We start from the raw sequence: 24740 nt of genomic DNA, 5'->3' as shown, positions 1-24740 counted from the left end.
AGCCATAATAACACCTGGGTAACAGGAATTGGTCAGCACTATCACCAGTTTATGAGGATATTCCCTGCCCCTACCCCCCACCCCAAGATACAGTTTCTTTGTCTATCAGTCTTGGCTGTCCAGGAACTCACTCTGTAGATCAGGCTGGCCTCAAACTCACAGAGATCTGCCTGTCTCTGCCTCCCGAGTGCTGGGATTAAAGGCATGCACCACCCACGTCCGGCTCAATAATGCTGCTTTTAATGCTGCTTACCAACTTGTTCTCTGGCCCCTACTCACTTAGCCTCCCAGTACAGCCCATGCCTTCTTGCCTAGAGATGCTGCTGCCTACAGTGAGTCCAGCCCTTCTACATCAGCCACACATGAGTACAATCTCTCACAGACATATCATGGGTCAATCTGAGCTGAGCAGTCCCTCAGGTGAGGGTCCCTCTTTCCTGTTGACTCTGGGTTGTGTTGACAAGAAAAGCTAACCAGCACAGAAGGTACAGTTGAGAGTCCCTGTGTTAGCAGGGTAAAGGTCACAGTTTCAAACTCAGACTGAGGTAGGCTTGGTCTCATCAGCGTACTCTGAGTACTGGTTGATGGTGCTTTTCTTCAATGGTCGGTGGTTTTTGGTAAACTTCAAAACAAAACCAACCTTGATCTTCCCTCAATTTGCACAATAAGGGAGTCCACAAGTATCCAAATGAAGTTAAAATAGATGTGTGTTTTTAAGGAAGCAAAACAGAAATAGACTGACTCCCTTACAAGGGAGCCACAGAGATGGCCCTTGGTGCCTTGTGTAAAGACGTTGGTCCTTACTGAAAACCACTGTCTACATAATCAGTGCCCTTCACAGGTCAGATATTTCTTCTGTTGCATGCTCAACTGTAAAGCAGCTTCAAAGTCTACGTGCCATTGGAAAAGAAGGAAGTCGACACTGTCTCAGCTGCAGCCACTGTTACCAGGAAAAGGGAAAGATGTTTGTTATTTCCTGACCAATGTCGTCATTGTACTTTATAGCAACTGAACCTATTTTTAATTTAACCTCTAAACACACAAAAGCCAATGTAAAATGCTTACAAAAGGCAATACACTATGGGAAGAGACACGTGGCTCTCTGGAGCATGCTGAGCCTAGACAAACTGGGAGTGGCAGGTTCAATTAGAGACCCTGACTTGAAAATAAGGCAGAGAGAGGAATCGATGGAGGAAGATACCTGTTATGCTCCTCTGGCCTCACCTTGTACGTGCATGGGCTTGTGTAGCCACACATACATATATTCATCACAACAGGTGCATATACACATGTGCATGCACACACATACACACATCTATCAACTATCTATCTAACAGAGAGAGAGAGAGAGAGAGAGAGAGAGAGAGAGAGAGAGAGAGAGCAAGCACAATAAAAACCCTTTCTACCGTCTTCATGGTTTAGCCATTCAGTGCACTAGGCATGAAGGAGGCATGAATGTATCCAGACAAGAATTCCTGCCCTTGTGGGCTTACCCTGTTTTTCAGAGCTCATGTCAAAAAAACCAAGGGCATCAAAGGAAATACTCACACACACCTTGAATATAAAGACAGTGGCCCACCATATTACACACCTCCATTAAGAATAAACTAGGGGGCTGGAGAGATGGCTCAGGGGTTAAGAGCATTGACTGCTCTTCCAGAGGTCCTGAGTTCAATTCCCAGCAACCACATGGTGGCTCACAACCATCCGTTATAAGATCTGGTGCCCTCTTCTGGTGTGCATACATATAGACAGAATACTGTATACATAATAAATAAATAAATAAATCTTTTAAAAAAACAATAAACTAGGTTATGAGACTCTTGGTGTGTGGAAACTGGAAGGGTGCAACACCCTCAGTTGAAATCTTTTGGTCAACATTTCCTACTCAAAGATTTTACTTTGAGGAAAAGCAAAAACAAAGTTAAGACTAGGCCATAGACAGTTTGGCTGGTTGTTTCAATCCATCAGTGGGTTCGAAGAGATTTTCAAATGACAATGTTCAATGGACTGCTTTATGCTCTCCTGGGAGAGGGAGGAGCCTGCCATTTTGAGGGAGGAGCCTATCATTTTCTGTCTGTCCAGGGCATGCTTGCCTGTAGTAGCCTCAGCTATTGAGGATTGTCTGGTTTTTCATGAGATTTGACAACTTGAGTTCTGTGCTAGTGCCCACCCTGATGATCTGGACTGATTGGCTGGCCTACCTAATTTCTCATAAGGTTGGGCAGCACAATGTCACTTGTTTCTGTCCCCCACCCCTCCACCCAGAGGCTGAGTGTCACTGTGGCATTAGGAGTTTGACTCTGTGGAACACACAGACCCCAAAATAAACCTTGGTGTCAGGAGCCCAGGGTTCAGTACCATGACCCTCAAGTCTATTCCATATGGGTTCTGGGGTAAATGGTTTTTTTGTTTTGTTTTGTCTTGTCCATGGCTTTTCTGTAAGGATGACAACAAATTAAACATGCTGCAATATAAGACATACAGCACCATGCAAAGTGTCCACTGCTACCATGGTAAATAATAAAGAGGGCCAGTGGCCCGTTGAAAGACTCCAAAACCTGGGAAACAAGTCTATAGCTCTCTGGCTTCAACATCTCAATACTCTGTGTGTTTTGTTGCCTTTTCTGACCAGACCATAGTAAGCTTTTGCTTTCATGAGTATTTCCAATTTCTGTTGCCCTTTGGAAGTATCTTGCTTCCTGTCTAGTCTATGCAGAATTTGGTTTGGTGTACAAGAAACAGGGAAGTGGGTGTAAGGTGCCTAGCTTCTCTTCATGAGTGTGGGAGTGCTCGCCTGGGGTCACTTCCTTCTCTGAGTTGGGGACTCTGGGTTAAGGGGAAGTCCCCATGTAGCTGTCTCAAACCGATGAGATGAAGGAGGCCTACATATACTTGTGAATTACTTACCTTGCAGTCCTCAGGGCTTGGAAGGCATGCCCCCTCCTATGATCTATGGGCCAGTAAAATATGATTAAGGCTCTGCTTGCTGTGTGGGTGTTGATGATGCGATGATTTCCTCCTTGACGGATGGCAGGCATGTGTGCCTGGACTAATCATTTGTTTGCTGGTTCATGAGCCACCTCCCTTTGGGAACTATCTTTGGAGAACCTCATTCCTACATTTGAAGCTTCAGACTCTTCATTACATCATCAGTCTGACTTCTCTCCCCATGGGACAGTGTGAGGAAGTACTTCTGGAAACCACTCAAAGCCTGCTGATTCTTCCTTTCTGCTGCATCCCTCCTTCTGGCCCCCAGCAGTTTCTCACGGACACTAAGTATGCATCTTGGGATAATTGGACTAAACTGGTTTGTCAGATGTATTTACAAGCTCCTTTCAGTTTGCTTATTTACTTAGCTCCAATGTTGCATGGGCCATTTTGATAGTTTTGTTAAGAAAAGAAGTACATGCCGGGCGGTGGTGGTTCACGCCTTTAATCCCAGCACTCCGGAGGCAGAGGCAGAGGCAGGCAGATCTCTGTGAGTTCAAGACCAGCCTGGTCTACAAGAGCTAGTTCTAGAACAACCTCCAAAGCCACAGAGAAACCCTGTCTAGAAACCCTCCCCTCCCCCAAAAAAAGATGATGCCTCAATAAACTGGGAGCATTCAGTATTGACTGACCCTGCCCTCCTGTTATGATCTTTGTATTTTCTTTAACATCGTATAGCTAGACTTCCCTCATCCATACTCCCCAACTCAGGGTCGGACCCGGGGTTGTTTGGCTGGTTCCGGCCAAAATCCTGAAGACATCAGTCCAAGGCAAAGAAGAAGCTGGAATGGAGCTGCCAGAGTGGACTTAGGTACACTTGAAGGATGTTTCCCACTCTCACTCTGACTCTTGATCTTCAGGGTCTCCCAGGCACAGGTCTGGGAGGCAATATTGTCCAAAAGCTTCAGGATGAATCTCTTCAGCTTTTCTGTTCAGGGTTAGAACAGATGGCACAGGTGGCTCTAACTTTTCCAAACCAACATGCTTCTAGAAAGCACGCCAGGGAGCAGATTGCCACAAAGCTCTCTGAGCAGCCAAGGCTGGGTAACGTTATTGACAGTGAGAAGTAAAGCATAAAGCATTAGATAATGTTAGAGAGCAGTAGGGAACTAGGTTTGGACCCTTCTCAGTTCTCCACACAGTGCATAGCATTGTTGTGAACATGCAAAGTCAAGTATGTTTTTCCATAACTTGTACATTGTACATTTATTATCACTTGTATGATTCCTTTAAAATTAAATAACCCCATCTCTCTCTCTCTCTCTCTCTCTCTCTCTCTCTCTCTCTTTCTCTCTCTCTCTCTCTGTGTGTGTGTGTGTGTGTGTGTGTGTGTGCTGGCTAGTTTTATGTCAACTTGACAAAGGCTAGCATCATTTTTGAAAGGGAATCTTACTTGAAAAAAATATGCTTCCACCAGATCGGCTTTCCGGCAAGACTGTGATGCATTTCCTTGATTGATGAAAGATGTGTGAAGGCCCATCTCAATATATCCTCTTTATATCCGAGCTTCTCTTCTCTTCTCTTCTCTTCTCTTCTCTTCTCTTCTCTTCTCTTCTCTTCTCTTCTCTTCTCTTCTCTTCTTCCTCTACTTCATTTCTCGCTCTCCTTCTACTGACACGGTGGTCTCTTGTAGCCCAGCTTGGCCTCCAATGTCCAGCATAGCCTAGGATAACCTTGAATTTCCAATCCTTCTGTTTCCACCTCTTGAGTGCTGCAATGAAAGGCAAGGGCTATAGCACTTGGTTTTATGTGGTACTGAGAATCAAACCCAGAGCTTATTGTGTGCTAGACAAGCATTCTACCTACTGAGCTACAACACAACTTAGGTTCTTATCTCTTAGACAACTGTCTCAAGTCGGTTCACTAAGGGGCCCCAAACCAAGACACTGATTTTTCAGCACCAGTGTCAGTGACCCAGAGGTTTATATTGGTGGCATCATTCCCAAAACTTTCAGGAAGACACCAGCAATAGTTTGGCCAGCTTATATAGATAATCAGCTGCACTTACTCAGTGTGATCAATCCCTTACCTAGCAGAATCGACATTTGAATAAGATACTAAAAATATCTAGAAAAAATATCTGCAAAGCCAAATTGAATTTAAGAATTAAAAACCAGGATAAGAACTGATGAAATCCAAGGCTAAAGGTTTTCTAAAAAGAAAACCGTGAATATAGAAAGAAAAGAAATAACTCTTAAGATAGTAATTTTTCTCCAGTGGTCAGGCTTGGTCATCCAATTCCAATTCCTGGAGACCCTTCCATCCCAGGTGCCTCCCAATTCTTTGCACACCACTCTGCCAAAAAGGAACAAAGTCCCAGCCCATATCTGGACTGTCAAACAGCGTCATGTGCCAGCATGTTTACATGGAGAAAGTTTAGAAGAAAGGCCTACCATGAGAGATGTGAGTGTAGGGAAAATCAAGATCCAATGTGTGGCTTGTACCTATTGCCCAGGAGTAAATCTTCCCACCTAGTTTCAAGCTTCCAGTGGGTAATGCTGTGTATAGAGCGAGCCACTTGCACCATTGGTCCTTGAGAGTCTGGTCCACTGCCAGCATGTCACTGAAAGAAACATCATTTTAACAGTGAAAGGGGGCATTTTACTTCCTCATATGGTATTAGGTTTAGAGATCATATTTCATATTTGATCAGTTAGTTTACTTAAGACCTAGTGAGATGCACAAATATTGAAAAAAATCTAATTATTGTTAGTCTCTGTTCAGGAACAGTTGACTTCTGTCTTTGCAGATGTGCTCTTTGTACGTTTTCTTTTATCTGAAATCTTTGGCTTCTCTGAGATGTGACAGAACTTAAGACATAGAAATTTGGAATTTTTTTTTCAGCCATAAAGAAGAATGAAATTATCTTGTTTACCAGAAAATGATGCAAGTAGAGATAATTATATTAAGCAAACCAAGTTAGTCCCAGAAAGACAAAAATCACATGTTTCCTCTCGTTTGTGGTTCCCTGATTTTATATGAGTACATAAATTCATGTGTGTGCATATGACATGAAGCTAGAAGCCAACTTGTCTGGGGAAAGAAAGGGATGAAAAAGAAGGGTGGAGGGAGCCATTAAGGAGAGGGGAAAAGGGCACGGGGTGGGGGGTGTTCAAAGTGCATTATAGACTTGCAAGCAAAATCCTTGTGTAACCCAGTGTGAAAACAAAGGCAGTGGAGGATTTCACTTGCAAATCAGCCATGGGAAGGCCAGGGCTTCATAAGTGAAACAGAAGCATCCATTATCCCTGTTCTCACACAGCATCCCATGAAAATGCACGATGTTCCTGGAAAGTTAATACTCAGAGTAATCAGAACGTCCCAGAGGGCCCAAGCCCACTGTTGATAAAAGCACTCAGCGTTACAGTGTCTCCTAAGTGTTGCAGATTCAAGGCTTGAGCCATTCAGTGATGGACACTTTCTGGGGGACACTGGGAATATTTCCATTTTGACCACACCTTTAAATGTTCTCTGCCAGCTAGCACATGAACGTGATTGCAGATGCCAGTTGAGTGTGTGTGTGTGTGTGTGTGTGTGTGTGTGTGTGTGTGTGTGTGTGTGTGAGAGAGAGAGAGAGAGAGAGAGAGAGAGAGAGAGAGAGAGAGAGAGAGACCCGTGGCAGTTATCTCTGCACGTAGGCATGCTGTGCCAGGCAGTAAGTGGCCTCATGGTGACAGATGTTTCCTACTGAACAGAGAGTACCACAGAGAGTTCTATGAGAAATCTAAATAAGCAGATTTTGAAACAGTGTTCAGTTTGTGAGAGGTTTGTCTAGAAGAATGGTGCTTCGTTATTCAAAGCAGAAGAGCGGAGGTTCAGGTTGAGAAGTTCTTCTTGATTCAGATTGTAAAAGAGAGAGGCCAATGAACAGCAAAACAGCTCATCCCAAGGCCAGCCAGTTACAGCCTGAGTGAGTGAGCAGGGCCACAGGGGAAGCCCGTGGGTGCCCTTAGTAGCTTGTCTTCAGGATTTCACGCACTGCTATGGAAATTGACTCAGACACATGGCTCTCTTGATAAGGCTCACTTGGTTTTTCTCTGCTTGAGTCGGCTCAGTGAATTAAGGTGCTTGGGGCCAAGATTGAGGATGTGAGTTCAAGCCCAAGCCCCCCATAATGGAAGGAAAGAACTGACTCACAACAGAAGCTTTTATCTATTCTCCACCCTAAACGTCGTGGTGTTCTTGCTTAATGAATAAATAAATGTTTTAAAATTTTACAAACAAATCAATACAAGAGCCCCTGAAACCACTATTTTCTCCCAACACCCTGTTTGTGTTTTTTTCCTCACTAAAGAATGTGTGTCTACAAAAATTATGTGTAAAACTAAAAATGCTATGTTGGCTATTCTTAACACATATGAAACATATGATGTCTTATACATCATTTATTATCTAATATTTGCACACACCTCTAAGATGGACCTTGTTGTGAGCCAATGCATAAGACGTTTAGATGATAACCGAGAGAATGGATTTGAAAGTGTCAGTATTTTCTTCAACTACAACACAGTGTTTTCATGAGAGAGTCAAGGAAATCCCTCCCCTAATCATGTTGTGAAGGATAGCTTTTGTTTCTACTTGTGACATCTGTCTTAGTTACTTTTCTGTTGCTGTGATAAGACACCATAACCAATGTCACTTATTTTAAAAATACATTTAATTTGGAGCTCATAGTTTCAGAGGGTTAGCGTCTGTGGCTATCATGGTGGAAGCAAGGCATCAGGTAGGCAAGCATGGTGCTGGACCAGTGGCTGAGCGCTCACACATTTTCAGACAAGAACCACAATACAGAGACAGAGAAGGAGATGGAGAGGTTCTCAGAGAGAAACACACACAGAGAGACAGAGAGACTGACCATGGAAATGGCATGGGCGTTTGAAATGTCAAAGCCTCCATTCCAGTGACACACCTCCTCAACAAGGCCACACCTCCTAATCTTCCCCAAACAGTTCTACTAACTGAGCCAAGTATTCAAACATATGAGCCTATGGGGGGGGGCATTTTTTTTAAAACCAGCACAACATCTTACTCTGGTGAAAGTCCAGAGGGAAAGGAGCAAGGAGGGGGTGCTGGGTGAATGAAATGAGATAGAGTTAAAATTCAGAGAATTCTGTTATCTATATATATTGTATGCTGATTCCAATGCATTCTCTGGTCTCCTTATGCATAACTTTGGCTGCAGGTTCTCCCAGTACACCATGGATTCTTTAGCCCCTCCACCCTCCATGATGACCCCCTTGATCATCTGTTGTCCTGGGGACAACTTGGTCACTAGCCATCTATAGCATAAACAGCTTCCACTCAGCTCCTGCCCAAATATAGAGTGTCATTTACCATAGCTTTCTCCTGGTTGGCATTCTCAAAGCACCAGTTGCAATAACTAAATAATCCTACCACTGTTGAAGGCATCAGGGTTTAGAAACCAGGAAAAAAGTGAGAATTGAGTATTATTCCTGGTGGGCTACCATAGCAACTGACAAAGCAAATGGCTTCTGTGTCCCTGTAACATTTAAGATCAGTTGTGAAGAGGCTAGCCTGGTCTACATTGCCAGTTCCAGGATAGACAAGGCTGCATAGAGAGACCCTGTCTTAAAACACAAGCAATAAATAAATAAAAATCAGTTCTCAAGTACGTGTTAGTCAGAGTTTTCATTGCTACGGAAAATAACTGGGAAGAAACAGTGTAAAGAGGGAAAGACTTGTCTTGGCTCTCAGTTTCAGGGCTCACAGTTTCAGAGGTCTGAGCTCCTCATGACGGAAGGGCATGTGGAGCAGAGCAGCTCACATAAGGGAACCAGGAAGCAGAGCAAGTGATGGAGAGCACGTCTGTGGTGGTGGTTTTCTTCCTGCTTTTGTTCTATCAGGTCCCCAGCTTACTTGATGCTCCCCCCATACTGAAGGTGGTTCTTCCCTTCCCAGTTGCTGTTCCACATGCCAATCATTCCTGGATACACCTTCACGGGACACACTCAGAGGAGTCCTTATCTAATTCTCCAGGCATCTCTTAAGCCAATCAACTTGACAATCAAGGTTAATGGCCACAAGCAACTAATTTGAAATTGGAGAGCCGTGTCTCCTAGACCCTTGTATTTCTCTGTACTTGATGTTCTGTTTGCTGTGCCAATCACCACTGAAACACCCTTTGCTCATGTGACTGGGAGCCGAAAGCTCAGCTCATGGGAATCACTCAGTTCACTGGCAGCCCCTTGTGAGTGTACAGTATGGATAGTGTGAGGCATCTCAAAACCAGATGGATAAAATGATTCTCAACTGTGTTTTCTGTACATTGACCCCATGGTGTTGTGGGTGAATTTTCTCTAAAGGGCTGCAAGCATATCTGGTGGACTGTGATGGAACTGCATAGAAGGGAACACACACACACACACACACACACACACACACACACACACACACGCATGCTCTCTCTCTCTCTCTCTCTCTCTCTCTCTCTCCTTCCTTTCCCTCTCCTTCTCTCCTCCTCCCCCTTCCCCTCTCCTTCTCTCTCTCATGTATATGTGTGTGTGGGAGAGACAGACAAACAGAGAGACAGAGACATACAGAGACAGGGAGAGCCAATATGGATAGATATCTCATATGGAAACCCAGAATCAAAAGAGTTTTCCTAGGGACCGAGGAGATAGCTTAGTCTTGTTGCATTAGCATGAGGACCTGAGTTCGAGCCATAAAACCTATGTAAAAAGCCAGACACTGATGCACTTGTTACCCCAGCCCTGGGGAAAGAGAGAAGGCAGATCTTCAGGGCTGGCTGGACAGCCACACCAGACTAACTTGCCAGCCTCACTTTTGAGTGAGAGACACTGCATCAAAAGACCAGGTGGACAGCTCATGAGGAATGATACCTGAAGTTGACCTCTGGTCTCCACACACATGCATAAACACACACACACACACACACACACACACACACACACACACACACACACACACACGTGTGAATATTCACGCACAGAAACCTACACAGAGATATGCATACACACAGTTAGTTTTCCTAGCACATGTTGTCTAAGTATCCCTCTTACTGCACCGTTGTTGGCGTTGGAGGCGAGAATTGTCTTTATCAGGAAGATCTCACTTGTTGCTGTTCCTCTCCTATTTATTCCTTTAGTTGAAAAACCATATGCATAGATACTCCTGCTTTACTATTTACCCTCATCCTGTAATTTGGAAGAGGCTGGTCCAATTAGACCCATTTGAAAACTGACAAGATGGAATGCCTGAGGTCTTCGGGCCAGATTAGATTCACATACACGGCTAATGTGCTACCAGCTGGAGAACCGGTCACTTGAGTTCACCTCAGTGAGATTTCCTCTGAACAGGAAGCCATCTGGTCTGCTAATTGAAGGCTTTGAGGGTTCTTTTGCTTGTTTTTGTGTCTTGGGGGATGAGGTTTTGGCCCATGGAGTAAGAGCATCGTATCAGCTGATCACAAAAACCACAAAGAAACAAATATTACTTTCCAGGATGTTAAGAGACAAATGTGAGCCCCCACCCAGGACAGAACCGGCTGTCGTTTCCAACTCCATCTGGCTCTTAAGCTGCAACGTATTTTTAAAAAATGATGTCATCACCTTGTGACAGAAAAGCTGACCAGGTCTGCAGCAATACAGTTGGATGGTTCCGGATGTTGTCCCAGGGCTCATTTCCCCTCATTGTAGCCACAACGTCATTGAGACAAAAGCATCTCTGAGTTTTGGGTACCTGGTTGAAGTTTTCCTGGATGCCCTGCACTTCCTGGCAGCAATCTAATTGATTCGGAATTGTGAGTGAGATAGGTGCTTTGGTTTAGGCATGCCCCTATATGGCAAGGTACTTCCCCTCTAACCCTGACAGCTGGCATGCACAGAAAGATCTGAAAATATCATTCCATAAAGCTTGCTTGCAAGAAGCCGCACCACAAAAATGATTCTTGGACAGATGTTTAAGACATGAGCAGCTAAAGTGAACTTACTTAGGTGCCTTCATTTGATATTTTTCTTTTGTGTGTGTGGTGTATTCATATGTGTGCATCTGTGGGTGTGGGGGCAAAGGTCAGAGGTCAACAAAGGTGTCTTCTTGTATTGGAGTCTTTCCTCACTCACCTAGGGGCTTGTCATTTCTGTTAGACTAGCTGGCTAGTGAGCTCCAGGAATCTTCCTTGTGTCCACCCCTCCCCTGTGCCTACCTGTACCCCCCCTCCCCTGGCCTTACAGGAGCACACCAAGCTTTTATATGGTTCTGGGGGACACAGGTTCTGGACTCAGGTCCTTGTGTTGAACAACAAGCACTTTCAAACACCAAGTGGTCTCCCAAGCCCTTCATTTTATGTGTGTGTGTGTGTGTGTGTGTGTGTGTGTGTGTGTGTGTGTGTTTGTGTGTGTGTTTGTGTTTAAAAAGTGATGGATTTTATGAAATAGCTTATCTGATTTGTTTATGAGTTCATACTTTCAAATACGAATGTTGTTTGTCTTTTTTTTTTTTTTTTTTTTTTTTTTTTTTTTTTTTTGAGACAGGGTTTCTCTGTATTGTTTTGGAGCCTGTCCTGGAACTACCTCTTGTAGACCAGGCTGGCCTCGAACTCACAGAGATCTGTCTGCTTCTGCCTCCTGAGTGCTGGGACTAAAGGGGTGCACCACCAATGCCCTGCTTAGATTTTTTTCTTTTTTAATACTTGCTTTTCTCCCAGATTCAATAATCTCATCCATGGTTGAGTCCTGGAACTGTTTAAGACTTTAACTTCATACATAGTTTTTTTAAAAAATATAACCTTTTGAAGTACAATTTATATACCATTTAATTTACCTGTATAAATATACAGTGCAGTGACTTTTAGAATATCATCAGTTTTTTCTTTATCTGTAACTTGAATATATCTAAAAAACAAACCTTCTGATTTGCTGTGTGATCTAGACACAGTAAGAATATAAAGAGAGCAGAAGAGGAGATGAACGGAAAAATCCTGTCTCTTCTCCAGGAAACAATGATCTTTGTGGGGAAGACTCCAGTTTCGTCTCGAAGGACTTCTCGGGTATCTGACTGTTCTCTCAGCATTTAGAGAAGTACTGAGGCTGTATTAGCAGGCCAAGGATTGGACTGGGCTTCCCAGGGAGCTCTTGCTAGAGCTGAAGAAGTTGGGAGTGTTACATATTCTCATAGCCAAAGCATCGACTTGTTTCCCATGCCTCTTGAGATGGGTCCACACCTCAGCTCGGGAGTTCTTCCTAACTCCTCTGACTTTCCTCCCCCTCACTAATAGAAAAAGCAGAGTTCGCATTTTCTGTAGTTGTTTGCTGTTCTTTCGGATTACACATTAATCCATCCTGAATAATCACCTTGCAGCAACTTAGTTCTCTTAATTGTGCTCAGGCATCTAAGGAATTTTACAGGGTTGACGGTACAGTTGGCACTGAGTTATATCAGCAGCACACACTATTCACACGCTTAGGCTTCATGCATCAGAAATGCCATAGTTCAAAAATGAAATCATATCACCAAGCATATCTTAGTCCTAGTACAAGGCTGTGATCTTTATAATGAGTGAAAAGAGTCATTCCCCTTGGGCTAGGGCATGGTGAAGTTGGGTATTTGACCCGTGTGGAATGTGTTGTTATATCCTTAATGATGGACTTACCTTGTGTCTTTTGCCATGATGGGGGAAAAGGATAAAGGGGTTAATTGAATAAAATTATGAAAATGATAAAAATCGCTTTGAAACTTTTTAAAACTATAGCGTGTAGAATTAGAATCAAAGCAGGATAACCCATCTCAGAACAGGTAGAGACATGATCTGAGGTTGTCCATTTTCCCCATTAGTTCCAAAGTACTGCGTGCACCACTGGTTGTGAGGCTTCCATGATAGAAAAGGAGGCAGAGGCTTTACACAGGTTACTATGCTAGGCCAGCATAGCAATGCAAGGATTCCAGAAGGGTCTTACAGGTGCACATGGAATGACACAATTAAAATGTGGAGCCTCCCTGGGCTACCGACACACACAGTCTCACTGGTTCCCTGATCATTTATACCCTAAGTAAGAGGCTGGGGTGTGGAAAGAAACTGGAAGGTGAACTAGAACCTTGGATCTCATGTTGGCTCTCTGGTCACTAGCCCTATGACTTTGGAAATGAAACGAACCATTGGAGAAGCTCTAAAACACACATGAACCTGCAGTCTTTGAAAATGAATGTGGAGTACTGTCTTTCTGGAGACAGAGGGTCTACCAGAACAACTGGCCCTGGGAAACAGAGGTCAGGATCTGAGTCTCTTCTCTCTGGCTGAATCTCAGAGTTTCCTAGGCAAGTTCCTCACATCTTAGGGATTCCATTCCCTCACTCTTAGATCTTGGCAGCTACCACCTAGTTTTCTTCAAGTTAATGAGATGCTATTTGGAGTCTAACTAGATGGTTGCTTGACACTTTAGTCTGCTTGGACTGCGATCACAAATGCCGTAGACATGGTGGTTAAACAGATACTTATTTCTCGCTGTTCTAGAGGCTGGGGTTTAGATGACAGTTTCAGATCAGGGTGCTAGGAGATGCAGCTTCCTGGTTCATAGGTCGCTGTTGGTCTGTCCTTACATGACCTTTCTTTGCTGTGTGCATATGGAGAGTTTTCTGTCTTGTATTTTCCCCCTTCTTTACTTTTTTCTCTTTTCTTTTTTCTTTTTTCTTTTTTTTTTTCAGACAGGGTCTCTCTGTGTATTCCTGGAACTCCTCATATAGACCAGGCTAATCTCAAACTCACAGAGATCCACCTGCTTCTGACTTGCAAATACTGGGATCAACGATGTGCATTACCACACCGGGATTAAAAGTATGCATCACCATGCCTGGCTTCTTATTTATTTTTTAGTTCAGAAAATGTAAAAACAGAGCTGGGCGGTAGTGATGTATTCCTTTAGTCCCAGCACTCAGGAGGCAGAGGCATGCAGTTTTCTGTGAGTTTGAGACCAGCTGGTCTACAAAGCTAGTTCCAGGACAGACAGAGATGTTACACAGAGAAACTTTGTCTCGAAAAACAAAACAACAAAAAAGAGAATGTAAAAATAAATTTCCCTTTCAGCACTAGGGATTCAGTACTAAGGCCTTCTACATGCTAGGCAAGGGCTCTTCCATTGAGCTATACCCCCAGCCCCACCTTTTTCTTCATATAAGGCATGAATGCCACCACGGGGCTTCATTCCCTTGACTTAAACTAAAACTGATTACTTTCCCCAGGTCCTGCCTTAATATTGTCTGTAAAACATTTGTTAACATGATCTCTAGGTTCTTTTCTTAACTTAGGAAAACCTTCTAAACACCGTTATCAGCAGCTCCTCTGCTCCCTTCTACTCTTCTACTCGGTGAGAACATCACCCTCCTCTCCACTACTGTGGAGACACCTTCGTGAATCCCCACCATCGCTCATCTAACTGTCCTTCCTTTTGATGGGTACCTGCTTTCTTGTCATTCTGTTGCTGTGATAAACTCCATGACCAAAAGCAGCAACTTAAGAGATGAAATAGCCTATTTCAGTTTATGGGTGATAATCCATCCTCGAGGGAAGTCAGGACGAGAAGTCAAGCAGAAACCAATGGTACTGGCTGGTTTGCTTACAGACCTATGCTTGGGCCAATATATATATATATCAAGACCATCTGCCTAGGGAGTGATGCTGCTCATAATAGACTTATAGCTCTTCTACATCAATTAACAATGAAGACAGTTCCCTACAGACATGCCCACAGGCCAGTTTGATCTGGGTAGTCCCTCAGTTGAGACTCCCTTCTCAGGTAACTATTTGTGCCAAGGTGACTGTTAATGGTAACTAGGGCAGGGTGTTCCGAATCCACTCATTTCTCCCCAGAGTTTCAGCCAGAAGTAGGAACTCATGTTTGGACAGTCACCACCCTTTGCCTGAGTTTTTGCAATCTGCATCTCAAAGAACTTCCTGCCTTCCCTATTTGTGTTTCTGCTGCCCCTGCATCATTCCATAGGAATTTAGCATTTCCCATCAGGGCTGTGGATGCAGAATCCAGGAAGCACTGTGTCTAATCCACTCTTTATACTCCAGCCAATGGGATCTTCCAAAGTAACTGGAGTCATGTTTGTAACAGACAGTGACTCTTCTCAATGCTCTAAGGCTCAAGCAAAATTGCTTAACCCAGGATGGGGAGCTCACCTTAACAGTTTTAGTTTATATCAAGTGCACCAAGCTGTGATGGGAAAGTATTCCCCAATTTCTTGTACTGCTCTTTGAGCATGCCACCACCGTAGCTTAGAGAAGTGAGCCTGTGGAATGCTTCCATATCGGAGAGGAAGCTCTTCAATTCACATGGAGCAGAAAAAGAGAAGGATAGGAAGGAAATGGAAAAAAAAACTGCTTTAGTGGCAGTAAAGATTGTAAGGAGGAAAAGAGAGAAAGAAGATGTTTGTTAGAAAGAGAAGGAGAGCCAGCAGTCAGTTCCAGGTTCCCGAGAGCTCAGGATTTTTGCTCAGCAAGTGAGTGATACTGAGGTCAAGAGGGAGGAAGCTAATGCCTCATCCTTCCCAGGGCACAGCCCTGAAGATATGTGCTATCAAGGAAATCTCCTGAAGTTTATCCTCAGTTCCTGTGTGGTGTCAACCACATGGCCTACTGAGGCATAGCAAGGTCACTGCGACAGAGAATACATCCAGGAGAGGCCAGAGTGAGGTGAGGAGTCAGCTGTGGAGAACAAGCCCAAGGGACCAGCTCATATGTTCCATCAACAGCTGGCATGACAAGGGACCCCAGAGCCACATTGTGGGATCTGAGAGCATGTGTCTCCCCTTGACCACAGACATATCAATCACAGCCCTTCCTCCCACACACCTGGACCTCTGCAAAAAGCAGCAGGGGAGGGGGAGCTTCCTCAGAGGCCCAGTTATTTTTCCAAGGGAGACTTGGCATTCCTCAAATGGTCTCTCTAAATGATTAGACTGTATTATGCATTTGAACGGACCTGAACATTAACTTAATGTGTTTTTCCTATTAATAAGCAGTTGGAGACTTAGGAGAAAGACCAAAATAAAGAAATAACAAATTTCTGCACATCTCCGTTGGAGTGTGTGAGACATTTTGCAAGCCTGCTATGTTTGTAAAACTCAGAAAAGAGCAACAACACCATGAGCTAGTGCATAATATTCTTGGTTCCCTTTCCTATCCCACCCCCTTCTGTTTCTGTTAATGCTTTGGAAAGCCAGCAGAGAATGGAAGGCAAAGTGCAGACATTCAAAAATCTGGCAACTGATTAAACAACACTCTGTTGATGTATATTAGACTGGAGTGGCTTTGCACTGGGTCAAGTGCAGTTTGCTGTAAGGAGGCATTATCAACCTAAAGGTGTACCTTGGAGGTGAGTATACCTACATGGAACTTAAACAAGAGGTTAGAACACGATTTGCAGCTCAGGGTCCTCAGCCAACTGATGGCAAGTGAAGATACTGACCTGGGTAAGCTGTCCTCTGATGAATAGTAGTAGGAAGATCATACATGGTTGGCAGTGACCAAAGGCCAGTGTAGAAGATGTAAGAAGAAAAAGCCAGCTGGGAAAGAGCCAGACAGTGTTGTAGATGGCAAAAGAAGAGAGAGGGTTTCAAAGAAGAGGGGGTTGGGGGCAGAGTCCTAGGTTTTGTACTCAGGACTTAAAAGAATAGAGGGTATGGTGGCTCATGCCTCTAATTATAGCACTGGAGAGGTGAAGGGTTAAGTGTTCAAGACCACTCTCAGCTACATAGTGAGTTTGATGACAGCCTGAGTGACACCATTTCCTCTCTCTCTCTCTCTCTCTCTCTCTCTCTCTCTCTCTCTCTCCCTCTCTCACTTCAAGATTTATTTATTATTTATACAGCTTTCTGACTCCATGTATCCATGCAAACTAGAAGAGGGCACCAGATCTCATTACAGGTGTTGTGAGCCACCATGTGGTTGCTGGGAATTGAACTCGGGACCTTTGGAAGATCAGTCAGTGCTCTTTATTACTGAGCCATCTCTCCAGCCCCCATTTCCTGTCTTTTAGAGAGAGAGAAAAAAAAACCCAAAAGGTATGTAACAGTCTAGGTGAGTTCAATTAGCTATTTTAATTTATTCAAAAATATTAAATTCCATATATCCTGTATGATATAAAGCTCTGTGGAGAGACCCAGTTCGGCGGCAGCGGTGGGTTCCGAACACCGAACACCCAGAAGCAGCCCGGCCTCCTTCTGCTGGCCCAGGTAGGCCAGGAACTGTTTCCAGTTCCGGTTCGTCGTCGCTGCTCAGAGTCATCTGACACAAGTGACCATACGGAGTTTGGCAGCGGGATCCGACACCCCGAGGCCCGGTGACAGCTCTGCCTCCAATTGCCCGCCTGGTGGAACCCGGTACGCCCGGACATTGCCGACCCGGGTAACAGTGACACCTCCATCCACGAGAAGAGAACCGACATCAGAGTATTGGATCTGTTTGCATCTACCAGAAGGGAACAGTGGGCCCACACCCACCAGGAGAACAAGAAACACTTGCTACACCCACCAGAAGAAAGGATGAGAAGAGGACAAGGTAAAAGCACATCCAACAACAGAAAACCCAATATGACACCACTGGAGACTAGGAACCATACACCAGTAAGACCTCAACATCACGATGCAGATGAACCAGAAGAGAATGACCTTAAAAACATCTTCAGGAAAATGATAGAGGACCTCAAAGAGGGCATGAGAAAATCCCTTAAATAAATTGAAGACAAAACAACCCAAAAAGTACAAGAAACAGTTCAAGACCTAAAAACCGAAATAGAGACAATAAAGAAAGCACAATCTGAGGCAATGCTGGAAATAGAAAAGCTGGGTAAATGATCAGGAACTACAGATGTAAGCATAACCAACAGAATACAAGAGATGGAAGAGAGAATCTCAGGAGTTGAAGACACACTAGCAGAAATAGATTCATCAACCAAAGAAAATCTTAAGTCCAACAAATCCCTAACACAAAATATCCAGGAAATATGGGATACTGTGAAAAGACCAAACCTAAGAATAATAGATATAGAAGAAGGTGAAGAAATCCAACTCAAAGGTGCAGAAAACATATTCAACAAAATCATAGAAGAAAAATTTCCCAACCTAAAGAAAGACATGCCAATGAAAATACAAGAAGCCTACAGAACACCAAATAGACTGGACCAAAAAAAAAAAAGTTCACCTTGCCACATAATAATCAAAACACCAAGCATACACAACAAAGAGAAAATATTAAGAGCAGCAAAGGAAAAAGGTCAAGTAACCTATAAAGGCAAACCTACCAGACTCACCCCTGACTTTTCCTTGGAAACTCTGAAAGCCAGAAGGTCCTGGATCGATATTCTACCTACACTAAGAGACCATGGATGCCAGCCCAGACTACTATACCCAGCAAAGCTTTCAATCATTATAGATGGAGAAAACAAGATATTCCATGATAAAACCAGATTCAAACAATACATATCCACCAATCCATCCCTACAGAAAGGTAAACTGCAACCCAGGGAATTGACTACAACCAGAAAAATATAGGCAATAGATAATCCCAATTTTCCAACAGTCAAAAGAAAAAAAAGGGATAGAATCCCACACCTAATCTTGCCACCATCACCAAATCAAAAACAAACAAGAATGAACAATAATCAATGGTCATTAATATCCATCAACATTAATGGTCTTAACTCCCCTATAAAAAGACACAGATTAGCAGAATGGATAAGAAGACACAATCCTTCCTTCTGCTGCATACAAGAAACTCATCTTAATTTCAAAGACAGATGGTACCTAAGAATTAAAGGTTGGGGAAAGATCTTCCAATCAAATGGACTCAAGAAACAAGTGGGGGGGGGAGTAGGGGGGTAGCAATCCTAATATCCAACAAATTGGACTTTAAACTAAAATCAGTCAAAAGAGATGAAGAAGGTCATTTCCTACTCATCACAGGAGAGTAGGAATACAAAGGCATCCACTTTGTAAAAGAAACATTACTAAAACTCAAATCACACATAAAACCGCACACACTTATAGTGGGAGATTTCAACACCCCACTCTCACCACTGGACAGGAACACCAGACAGAAACTTAACAAAGAAACAAAAGAACTAATAGAAGTTATGGTGCATTTGGACTTAACAGATATCTATAGAACATTCCACCCAAATACAGAACAATTTACCTTCTTCTCAGCACTACATGGAACCTTCTCTAAAATCGGCCACATACTTGGCAACATAGCAAACCTCAACAAGTACAAAAAAATTGAAATAACCCCCTGTGTCTTATCAGACCACCACGCTTTAAAATTAGAATTCAACAACAACAAGAACTACAGAAAACCTACAAACTCATGGAAATTAAGTAACACCCAATTGCACAATTCATGGGTCCAGGAAGAAATAAAAAAAGAAATTAAAGATTTCCTAGAATTCAATGAGAACGAGGACACAACATATCCAAACCTATGGGATACTCTGAAAGCAGTGCTAAGAGGAAAGTTCATAGCGCTAAATACCCATATGAAAAAACAGGAGAATAATCACACTAGAGAATTAACAGCACAACTGAAAGCTTTAGAAAACAAAGAAGCCAATACACCCTGGAGGAGCAGACACCAGGAAATAATCAAATTGAGGGCTGAAATCAATAAAATGGGAACTAGGAGAACAATACAAAGAATCATTATAACAAAAAGTTGGTTTTTTGAGAAAATCAACAAGATAGACAAGCCTTTATCCAAACTTACCAAACAACAAAGAGTGAATGTAGGGAGCTGCAGAATACCACACCCAAAAGATGGCACCGGTTTCGGCCCTCCGCCAGCCCGACGGTGAGCGCTCTCTGTGGTAAACAACTCCTAATTTGGGAAAGGTCATGTATCCTCTTAATTCTGCTTGGAGACAACCAATCCTGGCGCACCACGTAGGGTTAGGTGATTGGTAGATGTAGACTATATCAGGCCCCGTCTCCCTCCACCCGGGGCCGCTGCCATTATACACTGTAAAGCAAAGAGGTTCCCGATTAAACTGTGTTGAAGAAGATTCCTTGGTGTGGCGTCGTTCTTGCTGGTCAAGGGTGGACGCCGCAAGTGAACATGCAAATTAACAAAATCAGGAATGAAAAGGGGGTCATAATAACAGACACACTAGTGGAAATCCAGAGAATCATCAGGTCATACTTTGAAAACCTATATTCCTCAAAATTTGAAAATCTAAAGGAAATGGACAATTTTCTGTACAGATTTCACTTTCCAAAATTAAATCAAGAACAGATAAGCAACTTAAATAGACCTATAACCTCTAATGAAATTGAAGCAGTCATTAGAAGTCTCCCAACCAAAAAAAGCCCAGGGCCAGATGGCTTCAGTGCAGAATTCTACCAGAAATTCAAAGTACAGCTAATACCAATTCTCCTCAAAGTATTCCACACAATAGAAGCAGAAGGGTCATTACCAAACTCTTTTTATGAGGCCACAATAACCTTGATACCCAAGCCACACAAAGACACAACTAAGAAAGAGAACTACAGACCAATATCCCTCATGAACATTAACGCAAAAATTTTCAATAAAATATTGGCAAATCGAATCCAAGAACACATCAGAGAAATCATCCATCCCGATCAAGTAGGCTTCATCCCAGGGATGCAAGGAAGGTTCAACATACGAAAATCCATCAATGTAATCCACCATATAAACAGACTAAGGAAAAAAAATCACATGATCATCTCACTAGATGCCGAAAAAGCCTTTGACAAAATCCAACATCCCTTCATGATAAAGGTCCTGGAGAAATCAGGGATAACAGGAACATACCTCAACATAATAAAAGCAATATACAGCAAGCTGACAGCCAACATCAAATTAAATGGAGAGAAACTCAATGCAATTCCTCTAAAATCAGGGACAAGTCAAGGCTGTCCACTCTATCCATACCTCTTCAATATTGATTGTCCTTGAAGTTCTAGCTAGAGCAATAAGACAACTAAAGGAGATCAAGGGAATACAAATAGGAAAGGAAGAAGTCAAACTCTCACTATTTGCAGATGATATGATAGTCTACATAAGTGATCCGAAAAACTCAACCAGGGAATTCCTACAGCTGATAACCACCTTCAGCAAAGTGGCAGGATACAAGATTAACTCAAAAAAAAAAAAAAAATCTGTAGTCCAACATATACGGATAACACATTGGTGGAGAAAGAAATCAGAGAAGCATCACCCTTTACAATTGCCATAAACAACATAAAATACCTTGGAGTAACACTAACCAAAAAAGTGAAAGACCTGTACCGTAAGAATTTTGAGTCTCTAAAGAAAGAAATTAAAGAAGATACCAGAAAATGGAAAGATCTCCCATGCTCTTGGATAGGTAGGATCAACATAGTAAAAATGGCAATCTTGCCAAAAGCAATCTACAGATTCAATGCAATCCCCATCAAAATCCCAACACAATTCTTCACAGACCTTGAAAGAACAATTCTCAACTTTACATGGAGAAACAAAAGACCCAGGATAGCCAAATCATCCCTATACAATAAAGGAACTTCTGGAGGCATCACCATCCCTGACTTCAAGCTCTCAACATAAACCCAGCCACACTGAACCTATTAGAAGACAAAATGGGAAATACCCTTGAATTAATTAGTACAGGAGACCGCTTCCTGAACATTACACCAGTAGCACAGACTCTGAGGTCAACAATTGATAAATGGCACCTCCTGAAACTTAGAAGCTTCTGTAAGGCAAAGGACACAGTCAGCAAGACAAAATGGCAGCCCACAGACTGGGAAAAGATATTCACCAACCCCACATCTGACAGAGGGCTGATCTCCAAAATATACAAAGAACTCAAGAAGCTAGTCCCCCAAACACCAAACAACCCAATTAAAAAGTGGGGTACAGAACTAAATAGACAATTCTCAATAGAAGAATCTAAAATGGCTGAAAGACACATGAGAAAGTGTTCAACATCCTTAGTCATCAGGGAAATGCAAATCAAAACAACTTTGAGATACCATCTTACTCCTGTCAGAATGGCTAAAATCAAAAATACCAATGACAGTTTATGCTGGAGAGGATGCGGAGAAAGAGGAACACTCCTCCACTGCTGGTGGGAGTGTCAACTTGTACAGCCACTTTGGAAATCAGTATGGCGACTCCTCAAGAAAATGGGAATGAGTCTACCACAAGATCCAGCAATTCCACTCCTAGGCATATACCCAAAAGAAGCACATTCATATAACAAAGACATATGTTCAACCATGTTCATAGCAGCATTATTTGTAATAGCCAGAAACTGGAAGCAGCCTAGATGCCCCTCAACTGAAGAATGGATAGAGAAATTGTGGTACAATTACACAATGGAGTACTTCTTAGCAGAAAAAAACTTGAAATTTGCAGGAAAATTGATGGAACCCAAAGAAACCATTGTGAGCGAGGTAACCCAATCACAAAAAGACAAACATGATATGTACTCACTCATATGTGGACCTGCTTTATAATACATAGTAGTGACCATGCTTTAGCAGAGCTGTTTTTAATGATGTTGCTCAGAATGGTTTCCTCCCAGATGATGACTGAGAAACTAATTAAAAAAAAAATGGTGCCAAGTAACACAAGAGTAACAGAACTGTGCTGTTTTCTGGATTCTGTTTTTTACTTTTTTGTTGTTGTTGTTTGTTTGTTTTTTTGTTTCTGTTTGTTTTTTGTTTTTTTAAAATAGAGTGTGCTGGATGTCTCTACAATTTTGTTCAAAGAACTGCAGAATCTGGAAAAGCTGTTGCTGCTATTGATGCATAACATATTGCCATTATTGCTTTCTCTCTCTCTCTCTCTCTCTCTCTCTATATATATATATATATATATATATATATATGCTAATTGAAACTCAAATGATGAATCCAACGTGTTTCAGTGAGTGTTCATCTGTGCATGCTAACTTGATTTCATCTTTAGTAAGTAGTAAAGTTATATGCTTTCCCCCCCAAAATAAGTGACACACTGGAAGACAAATGTCACACAATTTCAATTTTATGTGTAACCTAGAAATGATGAACTTATGGGAACAGAGAGCAGAATTGTGGCTATTAGGCTTCAATGTGGGCCTTTTAACAATGGGGAAACGATTGGTTTAAGGCTATAAAACTGCAGTTGGACAAGAGGCATGGACTCTCTGAAGTCTTGAGGTCTACTGAGAGCATGATAAATAGGGTTGATAACAATACACTATATTTTAAAAGTTGTGAGATAGTATACTTTAAGTGTTCTCAAAACAAAAATGATGAATATGTGTGATATAACATGTTAATTGGTTTAATTTAGCCATGCCATTGTGAACATACTGTATTCTGTATCATATTTGTGCATGACTTTATTTATGAACTAAATAAATGAATGGAAAAAAACTATAAATTATAGGAGAGAACATACTCACAGAATAAAAATGAAAAAAAAAAAACAAAAACATAAAGCTCTGTGGAAACAGAGATGAAAAACTGAAAATAGCCAAGTAGTTGGGTAGGAAGCCCTGAGGAAGGCCCACAGTAGCTTTGTCCACAGCTGCAGCAGTTAGGCTGCAGTGGTTGAGGAGGGGTGGAAAAAGTGTTCTTTGAAGCAAGACTGTAGAAATAAGAGTTCCTACTGGGAAGAGAAAATGCTTCTGAGAGATCAATGTGAGTGTCAGTGTAAGCCGAGAGGAATGAGCCCAGGAATTAACTCCTCTCTCACTAAGCACATATGTACTGGCTCTTCTGGGTCTGACTGTTAATGGAGGGGGCTGCTCTACTAGCCCAGCTCTTAGGGTACTGCCATTCCAACGAGGCAGTTGGCCGTATAGCACACTGAAAACTCATATACAGGAAAATGCAGCTAAACACTGGGCGATGCCAGGAAGGGACCTACTCTTCCAAGAGACCAGGTCTTCTCTGTGGTGGACACTTGAGTTGAGCCCCAGGGATGGGATAGGGACAGGCTGCCTACACATGTGGATGGACAGACTGAAGGAAGTTTAGTTTGTGGACTGCAGGGGAGGAGAGACTCTGAGGTAGGCTATAAGAGATGAGGTGCAAGAGTTGGATAGAGGATGGGATGAAACCGGTGAGCTGTTTCCAGTGAAAAACACTGTGAAAAATCCTGTCTTAAAAGATATCATTTTCTGGCCTCACCTATACACAGGCACTCATGCATCTGCTTTGTAGGGGCCCATAGAAGTGGCTCTTGTCCATACTGACTTAAGGTCAGAGAGTTCAAACCTATCCTTGCTCTTTCAAGGTCGAAGGCCTAAGGTGTGGCTACTAAAGGATGTTTGGCCTAAGGTGTGGTCACTAGATGTCTTAATCCTCAAGGCCAGGTGGCAAGAAGTTTGATCTAAGCTGTGGTTACTAGATGTTTTGAGAATTAAGGAAGTATTTATGTCTGTTTGTTCCTTGTACTGTCGATAAGGAAGGAAGTCTTTTGCCTCCCTCCCCCTTTTGGTTGGGATATATGAAGATTTGAGTATCACAGATCCCAGTATTCACTGAATGCCCCCCCTGACTCTATTTTCTGTCTCTAGTATGTTGTTTTCCTCAATCCACCCTTCCCTTCTCAGGTATGAACCAGACTAGTTGGCTGGACTGAACACTGCACACACACATACACATTTTAAAAAATGGACTTTCTTTCTAGGTGGTTTCTTCTGCTCAGGTACTGTAGCATCACTAAAATATTATGCATTTATTTTCTCTATGTCAGCTCCTTTTAGATGCTTTCATCAAGCAAA

This window comes from Cricetulus griseus, chromosome 2 (genome assembly GCF_003668045.3).
Source record: "Cricetulus griseus strain 17A/GY chromosome 2, alternate assembly CriGri-PICRH-1.0, whole genome shotgun sequence".
In the NCBI taxonomy this organism is placed as follows: domain Eukaryota; kingdom Metazoa; phylum Chordata; class Mammalia; order Rodentia; family Cricetidae; genus Cricetulus; species Cricetulus griseus.
The sequence above is the reverse complement of the archived record's forward strand: the minus strand, read 5'-3'. Positions refer to the sequence as shown.